Source organism: Corvus moneduloides, chromosome 1, assembly GCF_009650955.1.
Source record: "Corvus moneduloides isolate bCorMon1 chromosome 1, bCorMon1.pri, whole genome shotgun sequence".
NCBI lineage: Eukaryota > Metazoa > Chordata > Aves > Passeriformes > Corvidae > Corvus > Corvus moneduloides.
The window spans coordinates 154,639,553-154,661,752 of NC_045476.1; the positions used below are offsets into that span (position 1 = coordinate 154,639,553).

Sequence of the window (22,200 nt, forward strand, 5' to 3'; positions counted from 1 at the left end):
GGGAGGATCTGCCACCTGCTTCGTCCCAGCCTCCAATCTCACATATTTATGTTGTGAGCTCTCCATTGCATGGACCATCTCTTGCTACACATAGATGCACTCTACTTCAGGGAGATCCTCTTCCTAGAATAGACATATACTCAAAGCAGTACAGTGGTTCAAATTATTAATAACTGTGGTGACAATGATGACAATAGATAACAGTACACTGAGAAAGTTTTGGGAGAAGAGTCTTTGGCAGGCAGGCCACTTCTGGGACAAGGCTGTTCCATCCAGCTTTTGTCCTGAGTTCCTCCAGATGTTCTCTGTTGGTGTAGCTCAGCCTGCTCTCAGGCTGAAACCATCAAATGTCAGTCACCAGAAGAGATCACTGCGGTCTAGGTTACCTCCCCCTGGGTGCCTCCCAATCCTAAATTACCTCCCCCTGTTCCAGAAAGTTCTCCCTTTTGTAGTTATTAATTGGTTCCCTGTTACGACTCCTGCCTCCCTGTTTTCCCCATTTGTTCTGAAAAATTGTATCCTCCCCTCTGCTTGTACCCCATTGGTTGTTTTCCTTTTCCCTGCCTTACTCCACCCCCCCATAAAGGGGGTTAGCCCGCGTCTCCTCGGGGCTTTTTGCTGGTCCCTGGTCCCTTCTGCAAATAAACCTGTTGGAACTCACACCAGGAGCCCCTCCCGCCTTCTTTGCCTCCGGACTAACGCGAGCCTGATCATCGGCTGCCCGACAATGTGCTTCCTCTGAGGAGGAGCCAGCGCACGCACCCATCCCACGCTGATTCCACTGAGCCGTGCAGCGAGGACGCTGTGGAGGCCAACGCTGCGTCCCCTCTGCCCGAGGGCACGCCGGGGCTTGTGCTGACAAGCCCCCGGTTGCGTTACTTCTCAACATCCTTGGGTCAGATTTTGCCACCTAAATCAGACAAGGGAGCCTGGAACACCAACAATGCTTAGTGCCAACAAATCTGTAGTATAACACTCATCAGGATCTCAAAGCTGGACTGACCTGTGGGGAAGATGCTAGTACTGCTCACAGGGCAGGAACAAAGCACTGGATCTTGGATGGATAAAAAGGGATGCTTTTATTTTCCAACAGTGCTCTGGGAACAGAGAAGCTTTTATTCTGGAACCTTGTTATCTTAGAAAATATTACTGACCTGATTGCTGTGGATACTAAGGAGGTTCAGGCCAGCTATGGAGCAAGTTCATTTATATCATCTGATAAAGGGTTTTTATTTTTATATGGCTTTTGACCTCAGTTCTAAAGGAAATGTCAGTCCCCACTGTAATGCGAGGTCCAGGGAATGCAGACACGTTAGACGTTTCCATATCAGCTGCAAGACTTTTAGCAGTACACACAGATGAGCAGGGATCTCTAGCACAGTGTTAAAGATAAGCAATGGACAGCTTGCTTGTCAGCAACAGTGGAGAGAAAATCTTACCAGCAACATTTTACTTTCATCTGCCATGGGGTGACAGATGAAGCATGAACAGACACCTGAAGGAGGGGGAACCTGGGGAAAGGCACAGACTGACATCCAAAGGTGGGATCTTTCAGCTTTGCTGTGTGAGAAACCAGTACCCTGTTTTGGTCCTCCCAGCTCTGTTTGAGTGTCCCTTCTGTTTAGATTACTCCCTCCTCCCGCAGGAAGCTTTTGGGGCAGTGACCTACAGCTTCTGCTTTCTGGAAATAGATTTGGAAAGGAAATTGTACTCTAACAAAGTAGAAGATGTCTTAGACCCAAATGCTTCTAAATTCCTGTAGCCTTCCCCTGGCACAGCAGGTGCTTCTGTGCCATGACCTGACCTTGCAGCACTCAGCTCCTCTTCAGAAGCAAACTCAAACCCCACATTGCTATGCAGCTGCAGAATAAGTAAAGCATTAAGAACCAGGCTGTGTTCTGTATAGAAAACAAGTTAGCTGGGTTTGTTTTTATTAGACAATATACTGAAGTCCCAGTTCCCTCTTGCTGCAGCATTGTCCTCTGATCTGCAAGCTGTTGACTGATCTGCTTGCTGCTCTCTGAAAATTAAAACATCACGTGTCTGGAGTCACAGCAGACCTCACAGGGAGCTGGGTTACCAGTTTCAAGAGAGCCTTAGCAGGCAGCCTACCACCATCATACTAAAATCAGAGATTGCTTAAGAGGAGACAGTTTTCATCCCATGTCTTCAATGCACTTGACAGTCAGTAACTTTATTATTTAACGAGGCAACAAAGCCCTGAACATTCACATTTCAGAGAGGCAAACCATCTCAGCCATCCTGAGTTCCTAAAATATCACCACAGCTCCTATGGGAGCTCAAATGAGAGTAGGGCTCTAGCTTCAAATAACATGCTTGTTTTCCTGGCCAGCTTTATAGCTTGGGGAATTTAACAAGCAGGTAGCAATGTGTGGAAGGAAAGCATAGGCACTACCCAGGGATCCTGCACAAGCTCCAGGCTCCTGTCAGGGGGATTCCCTCTCCAGTGGGGCTGCTGCAGATGGAAGGACCAGGCACAGCATGGGAAAGCTGGCCCCTGCACTTGACCTCTCTTTCATCCCAGCAGAGCCAAGAGCAAGAAAATGGCCTTGGAGAGGGGGAACTCTAGAAAAAAAATTAAAATGGGAGTCAGAAAAATACAAACTCTAAAACACACAAAAACTGCAATGGCAAAACACCTGCTGGGACTCATAGAATGGCAAATTAGTGCTGCTGAAAGGAAATGTAATCCTTGCTTGGGGTTTGTACTAGGATTTTTAAATCATGATAAAAATGAAGCTTCCTCCCAAATACCAGTTGCAGACACACCACAATTTGTTGTACATGGGGGGAAAGTTCACATCTCCTTCTCACCCATTCAGGTTCATGACTTACCTTTCCCACACCATGGGGCTTTGTGAAGTCTGACTGGCCCTGACTACACTACACAATTAAGTGACACTTTGAAATCTTTGCTGCAAGCTGAATCCCTTCTCAGCGTGATGGGAATATAGGCAGCTTTGGAGCTGGTTTAATTGGCAAACACCCCAAAGGATGGTTGCCTACATATTAACATCTGTTGCTATTTATGTGTGTGCATAGTGATGCACATGTAGACTTTTCCTCTATTTTTCAATATTCCTGCAACTCAAGCACTTGCCTTACATAAGATTTGCCTCATTGGCAGATGTCTGCTGAAATTTATTAGGAACAGCATGTTTTTTTAAAATTTAACTGAGATATTTGTAATTTTCAAATTTAATAGAAACCATCTGGAAAATTATTATCTAACCATTAAACTAAATTCTTTTTCTTGGACATTTAATGTATGGAGAAAAGCTACAATGGAAAAATCAGATTATGGATCCAGAGAAAAGGTAAGTCTCCTTCCTCATTTATAATAAGATTGTTCTGACCTCTAATTTTTCATCCCTTCCAATTCACTGAAGGGCTACACTTCGACTGCTTGATTCAAAAACTGACATGAATGAGGTCCCTAGTACAGAAAAAGAGCCTGATGAGGACGGGTTTAGAGTCTAGCTGATCATGGGAACTCAGTTCACTTCTGCAAAGTGCTGTTTTATGGCTTTTCCCTACTAGTGTGAAAAAAGAGATTTGCTTTGCAAAGTGACAGATAAAGCTGTTTCTGAGCAGACTTTTCTCTCTTCTGAGAATCTGTAAAAACCATACATCTTGTACAAATGTAGATCAGGCTTTATGATCATTTAATTGTTCTCCCTTTCTCCCACTCAGCCTTCACACCTCTTTTCTTCTTTGCCTGCTTTGCCTTCCTTTTCTCCTTCTTCACCCAACTCCAGCTTCCTCCTTGTCACTCTTATGGCAGAGGTTGTGCATACTGCTGCCAGGTCTGACCTCACAGCTACCCAGACTTCCTTTTTAAATCCTTGTTTCATGATTAACAAAGCAGAAAACCATTTGCCATTAAACTCTATCTGCTTTTCTTCCCTTTCTGCTCTTCCCCACCAGCAGCCAAGCCCCCACTGTGCCACCTTTAAAGGAGAGTTCACCCCCTACAGCCAGCCTTGGATCACTCACCCCATTTTAAACACTTTTAGCCCATACTATCAATACACCTCAGTATTCCACTCATTTGGGGTGGATTAGAGTGAAACAACACTGAATGATCGGTTTATTGGATTTTTTTTGTAGTTATACATATGTAGGGTTTATTGTAGAACAATTTGGTTGCACAGGAAACAGGCGTGTAGCCATTTTGGTTGCTGTTATCTACAGTAATATGACAATATAAAAGCATAAAAATATCACTTAAGAAAATGTGTAAGAAAGAAAAGTAAAAGAATAGAAAAATCTCACCACACATAGGCCTTGTGAAGAGGCACAGCTGTTGCAATTTTGACATTTATTGGTCAAAGTGATGGTCATAGTCTTAGTCAAAGCAGGAGTTACAGACTGGACCAATCAGATGGTGAAAAAACCCCCAGAACACAAACTCTGATTTCTATTCACTCAGGCTCAAGCAGGAATGCCCAGATACCTCCCCTGGGGTGGGGAGTTTCAACTGGATGATGTAATGTTGTGGATTGGAAGTCTTTGACACCTTCTAAGAAGACACAGCTGCCTCTTGCATCAGTGCAGTTGAGTCCATTACGGCCCATGGTGGCCCATCAGCAGAGATGAACACCTCCAGGCTACTTCTGAGTGTTCTGGTACTTCCCCAGCAGGGGAGTTAACACATCTGAGTTCACTGGAGTAAGGACAAGGAGACATTTCTCGCCCCACAAGGTTTGCCTCTTTTGTTATTTCGTTCAACACCAGCTGTAGTCTGAGGTGGGCTGTGCTCACCCTCTGCGCCTTTGCACATTGGCAGCTTCCCCCCTGAATGTTTGAACCATCAGCATTCCAGTCTCTCTTCCAGTATTGGTTGTGGATTCATTCTCCTCCCTAGATCTGGGATGATTGGACAGCAGTATGTCCTTTATCTTATCTCAAGTTCCTGTCACAGTCCAAATTCCAGTTATTAGACATATTTGGGGAGGGACGGGATTCGGTGCTCACAGATGTTCAGCTCTGTCTTTGCTGTTTGCTATGGTGGGCAAAAGTCCTTCAATGATTTTAGCAATGTTTAACAATTTCTGTCTCTCACACACGGCTTACTGCAATTCACAAGTCTTTGCAAATAGTTATAAGGCACTAAGTAAGAGCCACAGACCAACACTCACTTTGGAGATCCATGCAGTCTCATCCATTTGTCATCCAGCCCCCTCCAACCGTTTTCCCAGATGAAGACTAGAACAGAATTGATACTTTATGAAGCCCTAGAACAGAAATCAGGCTTTATGAAGCTGACCTAAATATAGACCAGTAAGCTGGTGAAATCTGCAACAGAGTAAGAAAAATGAATGAACTCAGTGAGCAGCTCCATCCAAACCCCAGCCTAAAGAGCCTCAAGAAACTACATTAAGATGGCAATTTGAATGAGATTTATGGCCTTCAGCTCCATACCTGGGGCACTGAGGGCTGGTGAAGGCTAATCAGCCCACTCAAATCACTGCAAGTACCTCTGAGCTTCCTGTGTGGTCTGGAAAAAAAAAGAACAGTGGGGGGAGCATGTGAGAGTGATTGGCTTATCAAAGGAAGAGAATCCCAAGCAGGGGAAGGATCAAAGGAAAATGCACATCATCATTTATGCTGGTCCTTCATTCTTGATAGCAGAGAAGTATCTAGTGGGACTATAACCCCTCTGGGACAAGGACTGTGGCCTAGATCTGCAAATACAGAGATATACTGAATTCCCACTGACATTTCTTTGACCATTAGGGCCTAAATATCTTTGCTATAAATCCAAGCATCTAAAAAATGTTTCCTATATTTAATCTCATAACTATGCCTTGTATATAATTTATGCATATACATGTGTGTGCACCTTTGCAATTTTACCTGTGCTGATGTAAAGATGTGCCTCAGCCTGGAAAGCCCAAAGGAAACATTCCCTGGCACAGGTTCTCAATTTTCCATATTGTTAAATTGTCACAATAGTGCTGGCAAGCACTGTCTCTGATAATCCCCAGACATGGCTCAGGCTTGCACGTGGAGCTGACATCATTGTCAACACACAGACTGGATGTGGTCAGGCTACACCATCTGAAGTTTGCCTGGAAGACATGGGCCACCCCACAGCAGCTGGGCTCAGCATCAGGGAACAAGTACAGATGTGTGCCTTTATCCTCATCCAGCCACAGGCATTAAGCAACTGCCAGGGCCACAAAAATCTGTGGCAGGAGAGGAAACATTATGTCCAGGGCTGTTGCTACAGGGGTTTCTTCCCATCATGGAGCCAGAGCAACCTGTGTGGTGCCGCAGTATCTCCAGTCCTCAGTTCACCCAGAGATTCAGCAGGAGACTTGGACTGTTTAATAGTAAAGCTTTGCTACCATTCCAAAGTACATTAGAAGCTGAAGCAGCCCTAATCAAGCACAAATGAAAAGAAAGATACTCCACTGCCTTATTTATAACCTCGTTATTAGGAGGAGTCAAAATGCTTTGCAAATGCACTGTCTCCTCTCCTGGTGACAACACAACACACGGCGAGGAGCCCCTTGCCCTGAGCAGGCGCTCAGGATGATGCTCCTCTGGCTTCAGCAACATTGGTCTGCTTGCTCTGCATGTTCGAGTTATGAGTCCTAAGTGACACAAGGCATAAAGGAAATAGATGAAGAATTCAAACCCACTTGCTCACTTAGCTAAGCTCTAGCCTAGACCAGTTCTTTCAGCAATAGCTGTGACTTCACCCTCTCAGTGGAGTACAGCACAGGCAAGGGCAGGGGTGAGGAGGTGTTATAAATAGAGGTGAAGCGACCAGGTCTCAACTCCAGATCTGATGCTTGAACCACTGAATAGGACTTCTCATGGTTTACACAGAGAAACCAGGCTGAGCTGTTCTGTTCAAACAGTTTGGGTTCAGGGTGCCTTTGGGCAGCTGAAGTGCAAGGTACTGTGAGAACAGACTGTATCAGTTTGATGGGAACTGTCTCTTCACAACCCCCTATGGCTCCCATGGAAATGACCTGTCTGACCTTTGTATCACCGCTTCGCTCCAACTTTCATCTTCTATTTTCTTATTTGCCCTCAGGGGGATTTCGCTCCCCCATTCTCCTTCCACCACATGCTGGCTTGGAGGAATAAGAGCCCCGAATTAACACTGAGCCTCTGTTCTTGCCCATCTTTTCTCTCTAGTCCATTGTAGTTGTGCTATAATATAAAGACTTCACCTTGTATAGCTCCCTGCCAAGCTGATACTCCCACTCTGCTAGACAGTTTGTAAAACCATGTAAAAGCTCCCTTGCTCCTAAAAGCTCATAGCAATTAACTGTCTGCTTAATATTTATATATGATCCTATAGAAAATGGCAGAATTAGCAACAATTTGTGCCTCTTGCCCTGACTTCAGTGCTCCCACCCATGGAACATGATGACTTCTCTCCCATTCAAGTGTCGTCCAGACACTGTTTGTCTTTAGTGGTGCAGGCAGAATAAAGGTGCACACTGTCATGGCATTCCCAGGCCACTGAGACTCTCACTGCCCACGCTGGTGGGGCAGGATCGTGTCTGCAGCTCTAACCTAAACACACACCAGTAACAGCCTCCTCAGGAAATACTTCCTCACTACCACCAGACTCTGTCACTAAATATAACTCCACTGTTATCTGTGAAGTGTAGAGGAGGCAGAGTGAAGATCTATCAACAGGAGTATTTTAACTCCATGCAAAAATATCTTTCAAAAAATAAATTTTGAGGCTGGGGGTGGTAGCAGTTTGTTTATATAACATGTTATTTTTTGATTAGCAGCTGATTAATAATAATCAAACCTGACTGTAGAAGCAATAATTTTATGGGTGAACTGCTTTCAAGCTTGGTAAAAAATTGGGTTCAGGTTTTGTATTTAGGGCTATCCCACATGTTTTACCAAAGGAAAAGTGGGGAGAATCAACAAGGCTCAGTGCTCAGCTGGAAAGTGAAGAAAATGGGGCCAGTAGACAGGCACAAACTGGTACAGTCTTGGTCCTCTTGCAGTTGCACACACACACAGAGCAACATCCTGGGGACAGTGTCTCCACAGCCACCTCAGGAAAGAAGGAGCAGGATGGAGATTCATGGATACAGCTTTATTCTTGTCAGTACCTCTGCTTGTAATAAAGGCAAAAGACTAGTAAACTGCTTGGCAAAACCTTCCCATTCATTCTGTGGCACAAACTGAGCTACTGAGCAAACTGCTGCACACTCTGTGAATGGCTTTGCATTGGGAAGTCAGTTTGTTCATTCAGATCAGATGGCTGGTTTGAGGCTTTTCTTTAAATGAGTGCTGGAGTTAAAACAAGCCCATTGCAATAAATAACACCTGATGAAGCAATAAAGCCAGCCTGATTTTAATTTCCTGATAAAACTCTGTCCGTTTTCTCTCCCTCCACTCCAAAGAATTTGCAGGATCTGTCTCTCTATGGCTAATTTTAATTTTCCGGTAATGTAGTTGCCTTATAAAAAGTGAAATGCTGCTGAAAAATATGTGTATAGGATTTGATGTGTGTGTCAGACTAGGAGGAAAAAGCACTGCAGCTTTCTCTTGTATTTATGAGATGATGTGTGTTTACCCACCTCTACACACCATTCTCCGTATTTAATGGACTGAGTGCTTACAACTCCCATCAAATTAGAGAGAGTTATTGGTGTCCTTCACACTTCAAATATGTAATCATATTAAAGGAAACTCATTCCAGTATGCAGAAACTTTATGGTAGCACAGGACACCCATCATCTCCTTTTCCAGGAGAAATTTTCCAGTGGCACATTTCCATTTTCCAAAGCACAGAGAAGGTTAACATGCAGGGAGTTAGACTCTGTGCTCAGGTACAGGCAGCAGCCTGTGGTACAGCTCAGACTACAAAAATTCCTTTTCTGAGTTTAATCTTTTTGCTTAAAAGGATGTTTTCTAGGTTAGGTACCAAGTAGGCAGCATCTTGGAACCTCCCCTGAAATATTTGCCCTGATTTCTCTGAAGTCATGGCTGTTAGCTGAAGTCCCTCTTCTGTACCAGGAAAACAAGTAGACCTGCACTAAAAAGCAGACCCAAATCTGACCCATCATCTTTGCTGTCTCCCTTGGTACTGCTGAATCTGAAAAGTGCCTCCGATTTCTGAGATATTTATCTAGGAGAAATGAATGGACAAAACCTCACTATAACTTAGTTTGCAAGTATATCAAAATATTGCCAAAACATTTCCAAAGAGGCACCTTGCAAAATTCATGCTTTTTTACCTTTTCCTATGTGATTCCCTGAGAGAGACAAGAGACAGAAGCAATAAAGGAAAATCTTGAATACCATCCCCTGTGATCTTGTTGCCTTCGATTTCAGATCATAACTCAAGTCTGATCTGTAGCAGTGCCAGATGACTGAGCACTTCATACAGCAACTTTTCCATGAAACCTGTATGAAACAGCCTTGAAATGAGAAGGTCTCAGTTCTCAGTCAATGTGTTGCACAAATGCCAGAGCCAGCCTAAGCACCAGCCTGCACCAGTCAGTGTCTGCTGCCCTGCCTGTGTGGCACCAGCTCCTGTCACTGCCGGGGACAATGTCCTGGCTCTGCTGATGGCTCACTCTGTGGCAGAGGAGCCACCACTTTCCTTGTGCTTATCCCACACTGACACCAGGAGTGATCCTAGAAACACCAGCTGACTCAGACAGCTTTTCTGACTAACCTGCCCACTTAGACAGCCATGAGTTCTAAAATTCATTTGGGCTGATGGAAGCTGAACTGAGCCAAGAGCATGAGCTGGCAGCCAAAAGGGCCAACCGTGTCCTTACCATGAGCTGCTTTGGGCTGTGCCTACAGAGTCATTTAGCCAGAGAGAAAATCCTACGTACAGCCATACTGCAAGTTTTTGCACTAAAACACGTTGATTTTGGCAATATTTTAATATGAAAATCTTCAGCTCTCATCAGGTTTAGATGTGTAGGTTTAGACAGACAGTTGCCAAGCTTGTTGTGTGTTTAGCTTTTCAGCTCCCAAGGCACTGTGAAATATATAGTACACGTTAGTGCTGTTTTCTACCAAGTAGGTACAGACTGTACTGTGCCACTCCTGCACACTGTCCCAACAGAAGCTGTGGCAGGGCAAGGCTTCCTGCCTGTCTGGGCTGGGAGCTGCAGTCCAGGCACTACTGGTGCTTGAGCAGACACCCTGTGCCTCATGTGGAGCCCACTCTGGGCTTTGTCTTGCCCGTGCCAAACTGGGACTGAAGCAGAGGGATATATTTAATTCATATGATGTTGGTGACCATGGTGTTCAACCCACAGGAAGAACAGAAGAGGAGGTGAGGTGCCACATGCTAAAATTTGCAGACAAGACCCCTGGAGGGAGGAAGCAGAGACGTTTCAACATCTCTAAGGAAACTAGGGGAAGCACCATGGGGCTGAAACGCTGCTGAAGCGCCCAAAGAACATGATGACCCCAGGTATTGTACATTGTAGGAAGGTTATCTCAGATCAGTAAAACAACCATTTAATTTAGGGTCTAGATCAGCAGATCTGACTCTGTAATTCAGCAAAGGCTTGTGAAAAAGGAAGGCTTGGGCATTTTCCCAACAAGATTACAGATCTATACACTGTATATATTCTTAGATATTCCTGAGCCACTTGAGTGTTATGCAATATTGTGCTGGTTTTGGCTGATATAGTGTTAATTTTCTTCATAGTAGCTGTATGGGGCTGTGTTTTGGATTTGTGCTGGAAACAGTGTGGTAATACAGGGATGTTTCGTTACTCCTGAGCAGTGCTGAGAAAGGGTCAAGGCCTTTTCTGCTCCTCACCCCACCAGCGAGGAGGCCAAGGGTACACAAGGAGCTGGAAGGGGACACACCAAGGACAGCTGACCCCAACTGACCCAAGGGACATCCCACACCATATGACATCGTGCTCAGCTCATAAAGCTGATGAAGAAGGAAGAAGGTGGGGGGATGTTTGGAGAGATGGCATTTGTCTTCTCAAGTCACAGTTACGCGTGATGGAGCCCTGCTTTGCAGGGGATGGCTGAACACCTAACTGCCCATAGGATGTGGCGAATGAATTCCTTGGTTTGCTTTGCTTGAGCATGCGGATTTTGCTTTACCTGTTAAACTGTCCTTACCTGAACCCACAAGTTTTCTCATTTTTATTGCTCTTGGTCTCTCCCTCACCTCACTGGGAGAGTGAGTGAGCAGCTGTGTGGGGCTGAGTTGCTGGCTGGGGTTAAACCACAACAAGTGTGTTCATCAATCAACCTGCCTGACAGAGGTGTGTACACCCTGTGCCTCATGTGGAGCCCACTCTGGGCTTTGGCTTGCCAAAGGGAAGTGGTCACAGCACCAAGCCTGTCTGGGTTCAAGAAGCGTTTGGACAATGCTTGGAGGCACATGGTGTGATTCTTGGGGTGTCCTGCGCAGGGCCTGGAGTTGGACTAGACGATCCTGGTGAGTCCCTTCCAACTCAGCACATTCTATGATTCTGTGATTATGAATGATTAGATACATTCAAGGCTGGGTCACACATAGGTCTTCAAGTGTGCCCACATCAACAGTGCCAAAGGGGACTTGTTTGTTGCAGGCTCCTGCAGATCAGACTCTGAGCCAGCATTAAATAAATGCTTTGACTGCGACACATGCGTCTTGCTGGTAAAATATGCAGCAGATAACAAGATCAGGCAACTAGCAAGCAAGCAAGAGAATGTCTTACTTTGCAAAGTGATCTGGACTACTTGGTAAAATGGACAGAATTTAAAAGAATGCATTTGAATATGGGAAACTGCATTAAAGAACCGGTTTCTTTACACTGGATAAAGAAAGCACATTTCTAAGCATGCCATAGTGAGATCGATAGTTCTTTGACAGCAAAGCATTAAAATGTGCTGACATCTGTTGGGTGTCAGAGAACAAAAGTTACAGCTGTTAGAAATACTCCTCAGCATGTTGTAAACTTTTGTTTGAAGGCTGAGATCTGCAGAGGCAACACACGCCACTGAAGAGTCCTCCTCAAGATTCCCGAGACAGCCGGAAGGAGCAGAGTGCAGCCGCCTGTCTGAGCTCTCACCATCATAACTGCCCCAACATTACAAGGAAATACATGGCTTTGGACATAGACCACACCAAGAGATTTGTGGGGAGTTTTTGACAGACAGGATTAATTAATGTAGAGAATCAAGAGAATAAGAGATGTCAGAAGAGCAAAAGTGTACATGCCAGTCAGAAAAAATATTCTGACTATTCAGATCATGGTATCAATATTTTGATTTGCAAAGGTCTCAAAGGAATGACATTAAACTGACAAGAAAGGCCTTAAACCAGCAACATTTTTAACCTAATCATGATTTGATCTATTTACTCTTCCTAATGGAAAATAAGTTTCCCAAGACTGATAATGTAGCCCACATCAGCAAGTGACATTATCAATGACATGCAATGAAATCATCATGAATATTTATCTTGTAGGTAAATGATTGGGAAAAAAGTAAACTATTCCAGGTAGTATTTTAAAATGTATGTTTCAAGTAAGCATATGCCCTTTCTGAATAACTTATTGGCAGTGGACTTCACAACTTTCTGTCTTTGCTAACTACTGAATCCCCCATCCATGAATCCATGGTGAGAATGGAGGGCAAGCCTTTAGTATACAATTTTCTTTCATCTCAGTTTACCAAATCCATATTGGCCTCCATATGTGGCACCAGGCCCAGGAGCCCATGCCCTGTCTGGAGCTGAATGGCAGAAAGGGGCCACCAGTGCTAAGGTCAGCTGTTCTGGCTGTGTCCCCTCCCAACTCTTTGTGCACCCCCAGCCGCCTCACTGGTGGGGTGAGGAGCAGAAAAGGCCTTGACTCTGTGTCAGCAGTGCTCAGGAATAATGGAAACATCAGTGCTTCATCAACTGTTTCCAGCACAAATCCAAAACACAGCCTGATACAGCTGCTGTGGAGAAAATTAACTCCATCCCAGCCAAAATCAGCACAACAGGAGACTCACTTCACTGAGTGTTCTATCTCTCTTTCTTAGCTGGTTAGCATGGACTGTCTTTATGTTAAATGGAAGGAAACAGGCACCTTTGTCCAAACAACATATTCTAAATATGTTTCGTTCTAAGTATTTCTAAATGTAGTTTAATTCTAAAACTATAGAATGACATGAAGAAAATTCTGAGACTGTCAGTTTTCCCCCATGGACTGTAAAGTGGGTCTAGAAAACTTGCTCAGATACAGACATGCAGTAATCACAATATACACAAAATTACAGGTGGCACATCAGCACAACACACAGCAGCCAGCTCTGAAGCCAACATCAGCCATGGCAGCCCTGGTGCTCTGCACAGAGGAACACCATGCCTATCACCTCCACTGAGTTCCTCATTAAAAATGTGTATTCCTTATTAATACCTTGCCATTAGCAAAGAAATTTATTCCATCACAATTTTACTCAAAATTTTCTATATAGTGCAAGGAAACAGTGTAGTAATTGTTTATTGGTTCCTTTAGCCATTATTTTCATTATTTAAATCCAAAAAGAAAATTTGTTTATGTAAGACTGTCAAATTTTGCTGCTGTGGTGAATTGATGAAAAAAATGAAACCTGAAGTTGAAATTTAGTGTTCCTCTTCACTTAGCATAAGAAATACTTCCTGTTCAGAGTTCAGAACACATTTCTGCAGATATTAGTGTTTAAAATAGGCTCGCTGGGCAAGAATTTTTAAATTCTGTTTTACAGTTGAATAAACAAAAGTATAGAGAGACAGAAAGAAGATTATTGATTTACTGCAAATATCAGACATATCTTTCCCCTCTCAGTAGAGGCAGACACTGCTTGTATTTCATTTTTGAGAGATCCCTAGCAGACCTGTGGTAAATTAGCATTTATATGCAAGTGTCCTTTGCGGAATCTGGTTACTTTACTGTTCTGAAACAAGAAGTAACAGGTCAGCTGTGGAAGATCACTCTTCCCTGAAACTGTTCTGAAAACTGGTGTTTTCATTGCTGACTTGAAACAAATCCCATACAACTGCACAGTAGCAAAGATACAACAAGAAATCCTGGGGTTTTTTTCTAACAACCTGACTTTGTATCTTCTCTATCACTCACCTACAACCCACATCAAAACACACTGCAGTCAGTGAGAGGGTTTCCAGTGATGTGTTGAATCTACCTTTTGGGATCCTATGGAACTGTTTATAGGGAGCAGAAAGTAGAGGATAGAGCTATACATGTGAGTGAGGTGTAGGCAGTAAAACATGGGGACAGTTTCTGTATGAGTACAGTATTTATAGAACTAAGTTGCAAAGTGATTTCTATGCCCTAAGAAGAGGCTGAATCATATTAAGCAAATTCAGCTTTGCCAACAAGCACGTAAGTAGGTGTATGCATTTCTGTGGTACTGATTAATGGCTGGGTGAATGCCACAGGACATCTAACAACTCTGAAATACTTTTGTTGCTTAAAGCTTTCTGCTGATGGCAGCTTTTTCCCTTGCTCTCTGCTAGGGTGAGCTGTTCCCCACCCCAAGGCCTCTGGCACCACAGTCTGCAAAGAAACAGCATCTGCCAACTCACACCTCCTCTTCAACAGACAATGTCAGACACCTTACCTTGAGCCACATAAAAGCATTTGAGAAAACATGAATTCAGGCCAGAGGCATCTGACTACAGCAGTATTCTCAGGATACTATGAAAATAAACTCATTGAGACTCTTAAAAGTGCCCTACACAGGCTTTGTATTCCTATTGAGTTCAAAGAAATCAGAGTTAGCTCAATACAGGCCAAAGTTCTGCTCCAGAAAAGCTCGTTTCAACTTGGTAAAATTCAATTATTTTTCCAATCTCTACTGGACAGGTTTTGCTCATCCTCTTCCAGATTTAGGAGGCATTACTTGTAAAACATTCAGTAAATCTGAGTCTCAGAGTTAAGGAACATGCTACCACCATAAAACACAGCAAAGAGAATGGATAACCATGATATGACTCATCTGAGACAGAACAGTTACAAATCAAAAGAAATATCCAATTCTAAAATCACTCTTGCCTCAGAGATTCTGAAAACAGACCAGCTATCTCTGTCCTTTTCACACTCAGACATTTGCTGCCTTTCAAACATTCAAGTCCATTCTTTTTCTTAACAACATTGGTTGATTTGATGCTGCAGGTAGTGGGTTTGTAAAAAGCATTTTCTTTGTACCCCTTCCTCATGTGCACCTGTTATGGTAAAAGAATAAACAGTATAATCATCTATTGTTTTCTACTCTTCTTTTTTTCAAGAATATCTTGGCTGCTGCACAAAGCTGACAAGATATGTTTTTGTTCTACTATTTGCTGTTGGACACTATTTGCTGGTTTACTATTTGCTGGTTTTATTTATTTCCAGTCAATCTGGGATCATTTCTTCATTTATGGAGATATTAATTTTTGGCATAAAACTGAGCATTTAATTTGTGATATTTGCTAAACTCTTCATGGTGCTCTTGTAAGACTAACACACGTTTAGCAGCTGAAGTCAATACAGGAAGGCTGAAATCCTGATTTGTATGGGGAAGGCAGAGGGGGATTTCGGTAAAAGCATCTACAAACTAAGTTTCTCAAGCAGGCTGTTCCTCAAGGACAGCTCCTATGTGCTTATGCTCATATTGTCTTTCACATGACCCCAAAGGAGAAGTTACATATTGTTAAAAAATTCTTGAACTCCAACTGCAGACTTATTTCTAATAACAGGCTGTAGGTTTGCAGCACTGCACACCGGTGGCACGGACCTCCCCATCCAGCAGTAGCCTCCCAGGTTCTCCATGGGACTACACAAGTCCCCTGAGTTTCACTCATTGATCTCTGCCTGTAACTTCTTCACTGTATCATGTTCTGTGGAAAAGCCTTGGGTCCTGACTCACAGATTCCTACTGATGAGCTATGGATTTTTTAAAATATTCACAAACCAAAAATATTGCAGATGAATCAGAGAGTTAACTGTCACCCTCACAATTCACCGCTTCAGTCTGACACTGTAATCAGCATTTATTTACTGTAATTACTTTTCTGCAGCTCTTTATTCATGAGTAACCACAGGGAAAGAGAAAAAAAAATAACACACAACTATTTTGGATGCCATAATATGGGAAAATATGCCCATATAAAAATATGGCCATATAAAAAAGGAAAAAAAGAGGAAAGAGGATTTCCCCTGCCATAGGACTGAGCCAGGGGAAGCTGAGAGGCAGGACCCATGTGGGATGCTGGGCTGGGGTGCAGGAGGCAGAAGCTGAGTGCTCCAGTAGTACTGCCTTGCATGACTTAAGCAAAACAATTTTATCCCTCTTCATATCTCATTTGTAGCCTGGAAATATCAGCAACTTTCCATTCCTCCTCTTCCTCATATCCCACTTACTCACACTATGAACTCTGCAGCTGCACCTCTACTTTGGCATGTTTTCATACAGTGCCAGCACAGCTTGGCTGCACACACAGAGCTGCATCGGCACCAAATCCCTGATGCAAACCAGGGAGGAAATGTCATTCCTGAGAGCTGCCAGCTCACCTCCCACCCCATACCTGTCTCTGCTTGCCTCTGCAGGGCAGATGGGGCATAAAACAGTGCCCTCCACCTCAAGTATGAGGCCTGCAGACTCTGCAGGGTACTGGAGGCTTTCACAGTCATTTTATTCACTTTAGATTTTAACTGAGTATCTCAATAGTGAGAAGTAAAACCTATTTATGTTATAATTAGATATGCCAGAATTAACCTCACTTTTTAAAAAAAACTCAATTTTTACTGACACTTAAATTAGCATTCATTGAGTATAAACCACTGTGAATAAGCTAATAAAATTATTCATTTGCTCATTTGCCTATGCATGTTGATAACTATATGCCAAGAACCCAATGATTAGTTAACAGCCTCATTTATTTTAAGGAAGCTGCTGTCTTTCATAAAGCACTGGCCAGCTGCCAGGCATCCCTTCACAAATTTCTGATTAACCTCTTAAGCATCTTAGGCATTTTTGTGAGAAAAACAGCAACATCTATATGGAGACTACTGCTACTCATCCGCTCACCTTGCAAAGGTTTCTTGGCCCCTGCCCCTTCCAATTGCATCCTGCTGATGCAGCTCATTACTTCCAGCCTGCACTGACACTTCTCACAGTCATTTGATGCTTTGTCATTGCTCTGTACAGGAGGAGAGGAAGCCACAGCTCTCCTCATCTCTTAACCAAGCCCATATGAGTAATCATAAACCAGATCATTTGCTCTCAGCCTGATTTTGAACAAAACTTTCAGAAGTTGCCATTATTCTCCATTAGACAGAGTCTCAATTCTCCATCACACAAGAGCTGTTCCCCTGCTACTGAATGGAAGCCACCAGAAACCAGTGATTGGCAACTTTCCCACCCACAAGCACTGTTGGTGCTTACCCAGCCTGTCTGGATATTTCTGACCCACGTGGGACAAGTGGGTCGGTGCCATTACCTCTTTCTAGAAGTCGGCACTTGAGGCACAGAGCTGAAAACGGCTGTTGAAGGTCACCCACAAAGCCTGATCAAGGAATGGAGGACATGTTTTCCCCTCCCCTAGATTAGATCAAATCCTTCCATTTTGGGGGAAAGTGATCATCCTTGCCCAGTCTGCTCCTAGAGTTGCAGCAGGTTTCAGCGGGATAAAGAGACATGGGTCTGTCTTGGGAAAACTTTCCCTGCTTTCAAAGCAGGTATCTCCAGCTTTCTTGGTGGAACACAGTGCCGAGGTCACTAGGACATACTGTTTGGGTTCATTGGAGGTAACTATACAGTCCCAGTATACACAGAGAAGAAGCACTTCTACATCAGCTGCACAGGCAAATCCACTTCTTTCCCTGTCATGGTCAACCTGCAACAGGACAGTATGGATGAATATGGCAGGCTCCATTTCTGCCACAACTGAATGACAGTGTCACCATCTGCCAAACAGTGTCACACAGTTACTGCTCTTATTTTGCATTGCAGCAGTTTCCAAACTATGGCCCATGTTGAAGTCTGTTAGCAGTCTGGAGCTGGCAGATTTTCCATATTAAACATGCTTACAAACTCAACAATTAGAAGTTGGATGCTATGGATGCTTGGCAGTCCATCAAATGCTGCAAGGGTAGCAAATGAGTCAGCCCCAAAATGGTTTGGGATTGTCTGGATCTTTATTAACAAAAGGAAAATATCTGCATCCTAGCTTGTGTTCCAGGTTTGGTTTTGTTATCAAAATATTTATAAATTAGAAGAAAGATAGTGGGCTATCAAAAGGAGCTAAGTACATTACAAGGAATGGAAAATATAAAGCCAGGGAAGAAAGGAGCCATAATGGTGGAAAACCATGAAGGATGAAACTCTGACATCAGGTGAAGTGTTGGTTAAATCTTGTACAAGTGTTTATGGGAATGAGGATACTCCTGGGCCTGGGTGTGCTCAGAAGCATCTCTTGGTCTGGGTGAGCTCAGGAAATCACTCTACTTTTCAGGTCTCCAGTGAGTTCCCAAGCTTGCCCTGGCCCTTTCCTTGCAGTGCCTTGATGCTGCAGACAATCTGTACTTAGAGTGGCTGCTGTGAGACCCAGTGAGGAAGGGCTCAGCAAGGAGAATCAGAACAATCCTGGGACTGGTTAAAGCCTCTCCTGATGTTTTCCAGTTCCCTATGTAGATTGAAGCAACACATGTTCAGTGACACTGGTGCAATAAGTGGAGTTTTGTAGTGATGACTCTGTAGTCTCACTAGCTCACACATACAAGACTGAGGAATAGCACTGCTGATCTTTATCCTGAACACCTCTCCTTCACGCTGTGCTATCCCCAGTGTGGAATGCATCACTAGGATGTGTTTGGAATGAAAATCAGCAACCTGCACACTGCTTTAGCTGCTTGGAATGGGATATACAAACATTTGTTTCTTCTTCTGCCACCTCCCAACTAATCAATGCATGAGGCTTCAGAGGGAAAAAATGCTTCTGATTTCATTAATGTTGTGTTAACCTGGTATTGTGAAGCAACCAAAGGAAATTTGAATTTCAAGAGTGCAAAATTGAAGTGTGGAAAATGATGGAAGCAGGTAAGATTTGTGCTGCTTGGCTTTCTATCAAATGAGGTAGAAATTACTCCTGCACAGGAACAACAGCAATGTATTTACTCTTGACTCACCTTGTCCTGCCCAAGTAGAGTTGCTCTGGCACATTCTGGTATGGGCAATCAAATGTTGAAGCAGAATGTCTCTTCCTGGCATCCTTCAGCAGCAACTGTGCCCTAAGAAAGTTTAGTGCAAATTCCTCAGATAAGTTTGATCAGTATAACACACAGTTGGATCCCAAGAACAAATTGATGGCTCTTACATACCCACATCCAGGCCCATGTCACTAGGGCTTCCACTTTTAGAATCATAGACCGGGTCAGGAAGGGAACCTTGAAAGGTCACCTGAGGCAACCTTCTGTGGAAAGGGGAGCCTGGATGAAATTAGCTAGTGTCCTGCGGTGATGTTATGAAGTCCCTTCATTCCTTAACCATCCGCTCAATGCCCGAGGACGCTGTGCCTTCAGGATGGACCCGGGGGCGGGGCCGGAGCCGCAGGACCCGAGTGCGGGGCGGTTCAGCGGCTCAGCCCAGCAGCTCGGGGGCTTGGGGAGCTCGGTGGGGCTCGGGAGGGAGCGCTGGGAGCTCTGTGCTGTTTTTCTGGGTTTCCTGTGTGTTCCAGCTAGCTGGGAAAAGGTTCTGTTGGTTTTTTTCTTGTTCTTTTTCCTCTTCCCTCCCCTTGCCTTACGGCCTCCCTTCCCTCCCCGCCAGTCTGCGGAGCCTGCAGGGGTGGCCCCAGCTGGTCCAAGCCTGCGTGTCTGTTCCCTTCGTGGGAATTCGTTGTATTTTGAGGGGTTTTTTAATCCTGTTCTACCCTGTTTTGTTTGTGTGTTAATAAACAGTTTGTTTTTTTCCACTTTCACTTGTCTTATTGGTGGAGAGAAAGGGGAAGCCCTTTTCTCTTTGGAGGAGACACTCATTCTGGAGTGTTTCCTCCTGAAGTTTTGTCTCCAAAACCAAGACACATAGCACCATATCCTATCACACCTTGAAAACCTCCAGTGATGGGGACTTTGCCACATCCCTGAGGAGGTTGTTTCAGTGATTGATTGTTCTCACTGTAAAAAATTTCTTTCTTACACTAGGATAAAATGATGCCCATAACACTTGTTGACTGCCCCATCAGAAACTCATTGCTCTATTCATTTTCCAGTGCACTGCTCCTTCTGGCTTCTAGCACAGCGTATCAGAACACTTGACAGGCATTTGGGTTGTTGAAAGTAGCTGGTACTTGCTACTCCTGCAGGAAACATCTGGCTTCCCTCTGCCACCAAAGGACACCTGGTGATGTAGTGGTTTGGTCCAAAATACTCATTACTGTTTACCTTCTGTGAGATAAGAATTAGGAGAACTGCAAAGCAGGCACCAATCTTGAAAGACTATAAAGAAGTTTATTAAGAGACCTAAGAGAAGAAAATAAATCATACCACACCTTCAGAACTCTTCTCCTCTTCCCACCTTTCTCTCTTCTCCCAGTGACAATGTAAAAAGACAACCCTTCAGATGTTCAGTCTGTTTACCACTTCCATAATAACCTTGTTCAGTCCATTTAGGAAGAGGAGTCTCTCTTGCCCATGCTATGAAAACATTATCACAACGAGACAGCTGCCCACTTCCAAATAACTTTGTTCAGTCCATTTAGGGAAGAGGAGTCTCTCTGCCCGCATGTGAGTCCCTTCCCCCAACTTGCAGCTTTTCCCACAACTGCTTTCAAGGGTCCACTCTTGAAGGTTTTTGGGGTACAATTTTAAGGTTGAGCCGTTCAGAAATAAAAGTTCTCTTTACCCATCTCTGGGAGCATTTCATCTCTAAGAAATCTCTGGGAGCATCTCTAGGAACAGAGGTTTTCTCCTTTCCCATTTGGAGCAAAAGTCCTCATCACTTCCATCTCTCCCTGTTCAAACTTCTCATGAACTTACAGCTGCATCAGCATCTGCCTATCTCAGCACAGGTGCTTTTGCTTACGAGTTGAACACTCCATCCCCCATATCTTCATGAAATTACAACAGGATATTCTGATATATCATAGCTTCACAACAGAATTTCAGCTTTAATCATCTCCTCTTTCTCTTCCCTCAGGTTTTCAGCTCTTCCCAGCACTAAAAGGGTTAATCTCACCCAGGCCTTGCAGCTGGAATGTCGCTTATCACTGTTGGTCACATGACCTCTGCTGGACAGTGGTGCAGCTTCAGCTCAAATCTTGGCCGAATTGGAGAGGGGGGGAGCCGAGCCGCTCCGGCTGCCCACAGCAGGGCTGTGGGGGGGGGGGGGTTCTGCAGGTAGAACAGGGCCCATTGGCTCCAGGATGGCTGTGGCCCGGCCTGGCCTGGCCCGAGCAGGGCCTGGGCCGGGCCCGCTGATCCCCTCATGGGGCCCCGCAGCCACCTGTCCTAACACTGGAAACGAGAGAGAGCTGTGGGGGGGAGTTTCTATTCTTAAGTGTGGATCACAGAGGTGGTCACAATTTTAAGTGGCTTAAAGAATTGTCCATATTCAAACTGGCCATCTGATAGGTTCTATCAGGTCACAGAGGAAGCTGTAAGCACCCCTTTGCAAGAACATCACTTCCGGGACTATGCTTGCTAACCCATGAAATAACTTTCCAGTGCTTAACACCAGTGTAAGGTTTCTGCAATCACTTTAGCATGTTTGTTTCTTCTTTCACCATTTCATTTTCAGATATAAATGCTTTTGTTCATGGAAGGACCTGGACTGTCATTAATTGCAGTCCATCTGCCCAGGGAAAAACACTCACCTGTATTTACAGGCACCTCACCTCATCTCCTTCCTAAACCTCTTCCTGCGGTGATGCTTCACCATGTGTGTTATGATGTTAATGCTCTGCACAAGGAGAGAGTGGAAGAGCTCCCCTAGCAAGGACAGCAGCTGAGGCACCAGGTGCTTGACAAAATCTGTGTTGTGCTTGGGCCCCCTCATTGTGTCACATCCCCTCTGTACAGATGACAATTCCTGCCTTCTGCTACTCCTATTTCAAGCAGGGCAGCCGTGGGTCGTCAGACATCCCTCTGCTGCCCCAACAAGGGCACAAACCCATTTAGGTTACAGATGTGAGTTGTGGCCATCACATTAATAAGGGTGATTGATGATCTTTGATCAAGTGAGCAATCAGGT

The 22,200-nt window shown here is 44.3% G+C and overlaps 1 long non-coding RNA gene across 1 annotated transcript; it reads right to left on the bottom strand.

Annotated features, from left to right (window-relative positions):
* Nucleotides 1-4,325: 4,325 nt before the first annotated feature.
* LOC116455236 lies at nt 4,326-19,578 on the bottom strand. The gene is made up of 3 exons (XR_004244351.1): nt 19,143-19,578; nt 5,446-5,521; nt 4,326-5,319 (listed from the first exon to the last, which is right to left on the bottom strand). It is a non-coding gene; the product is annotated as an uncharacterized LOC116455236 (long non-coding RNA).
* Nucleotides 19,579-22,200: the final 2,622 nt, after the last annotated feature.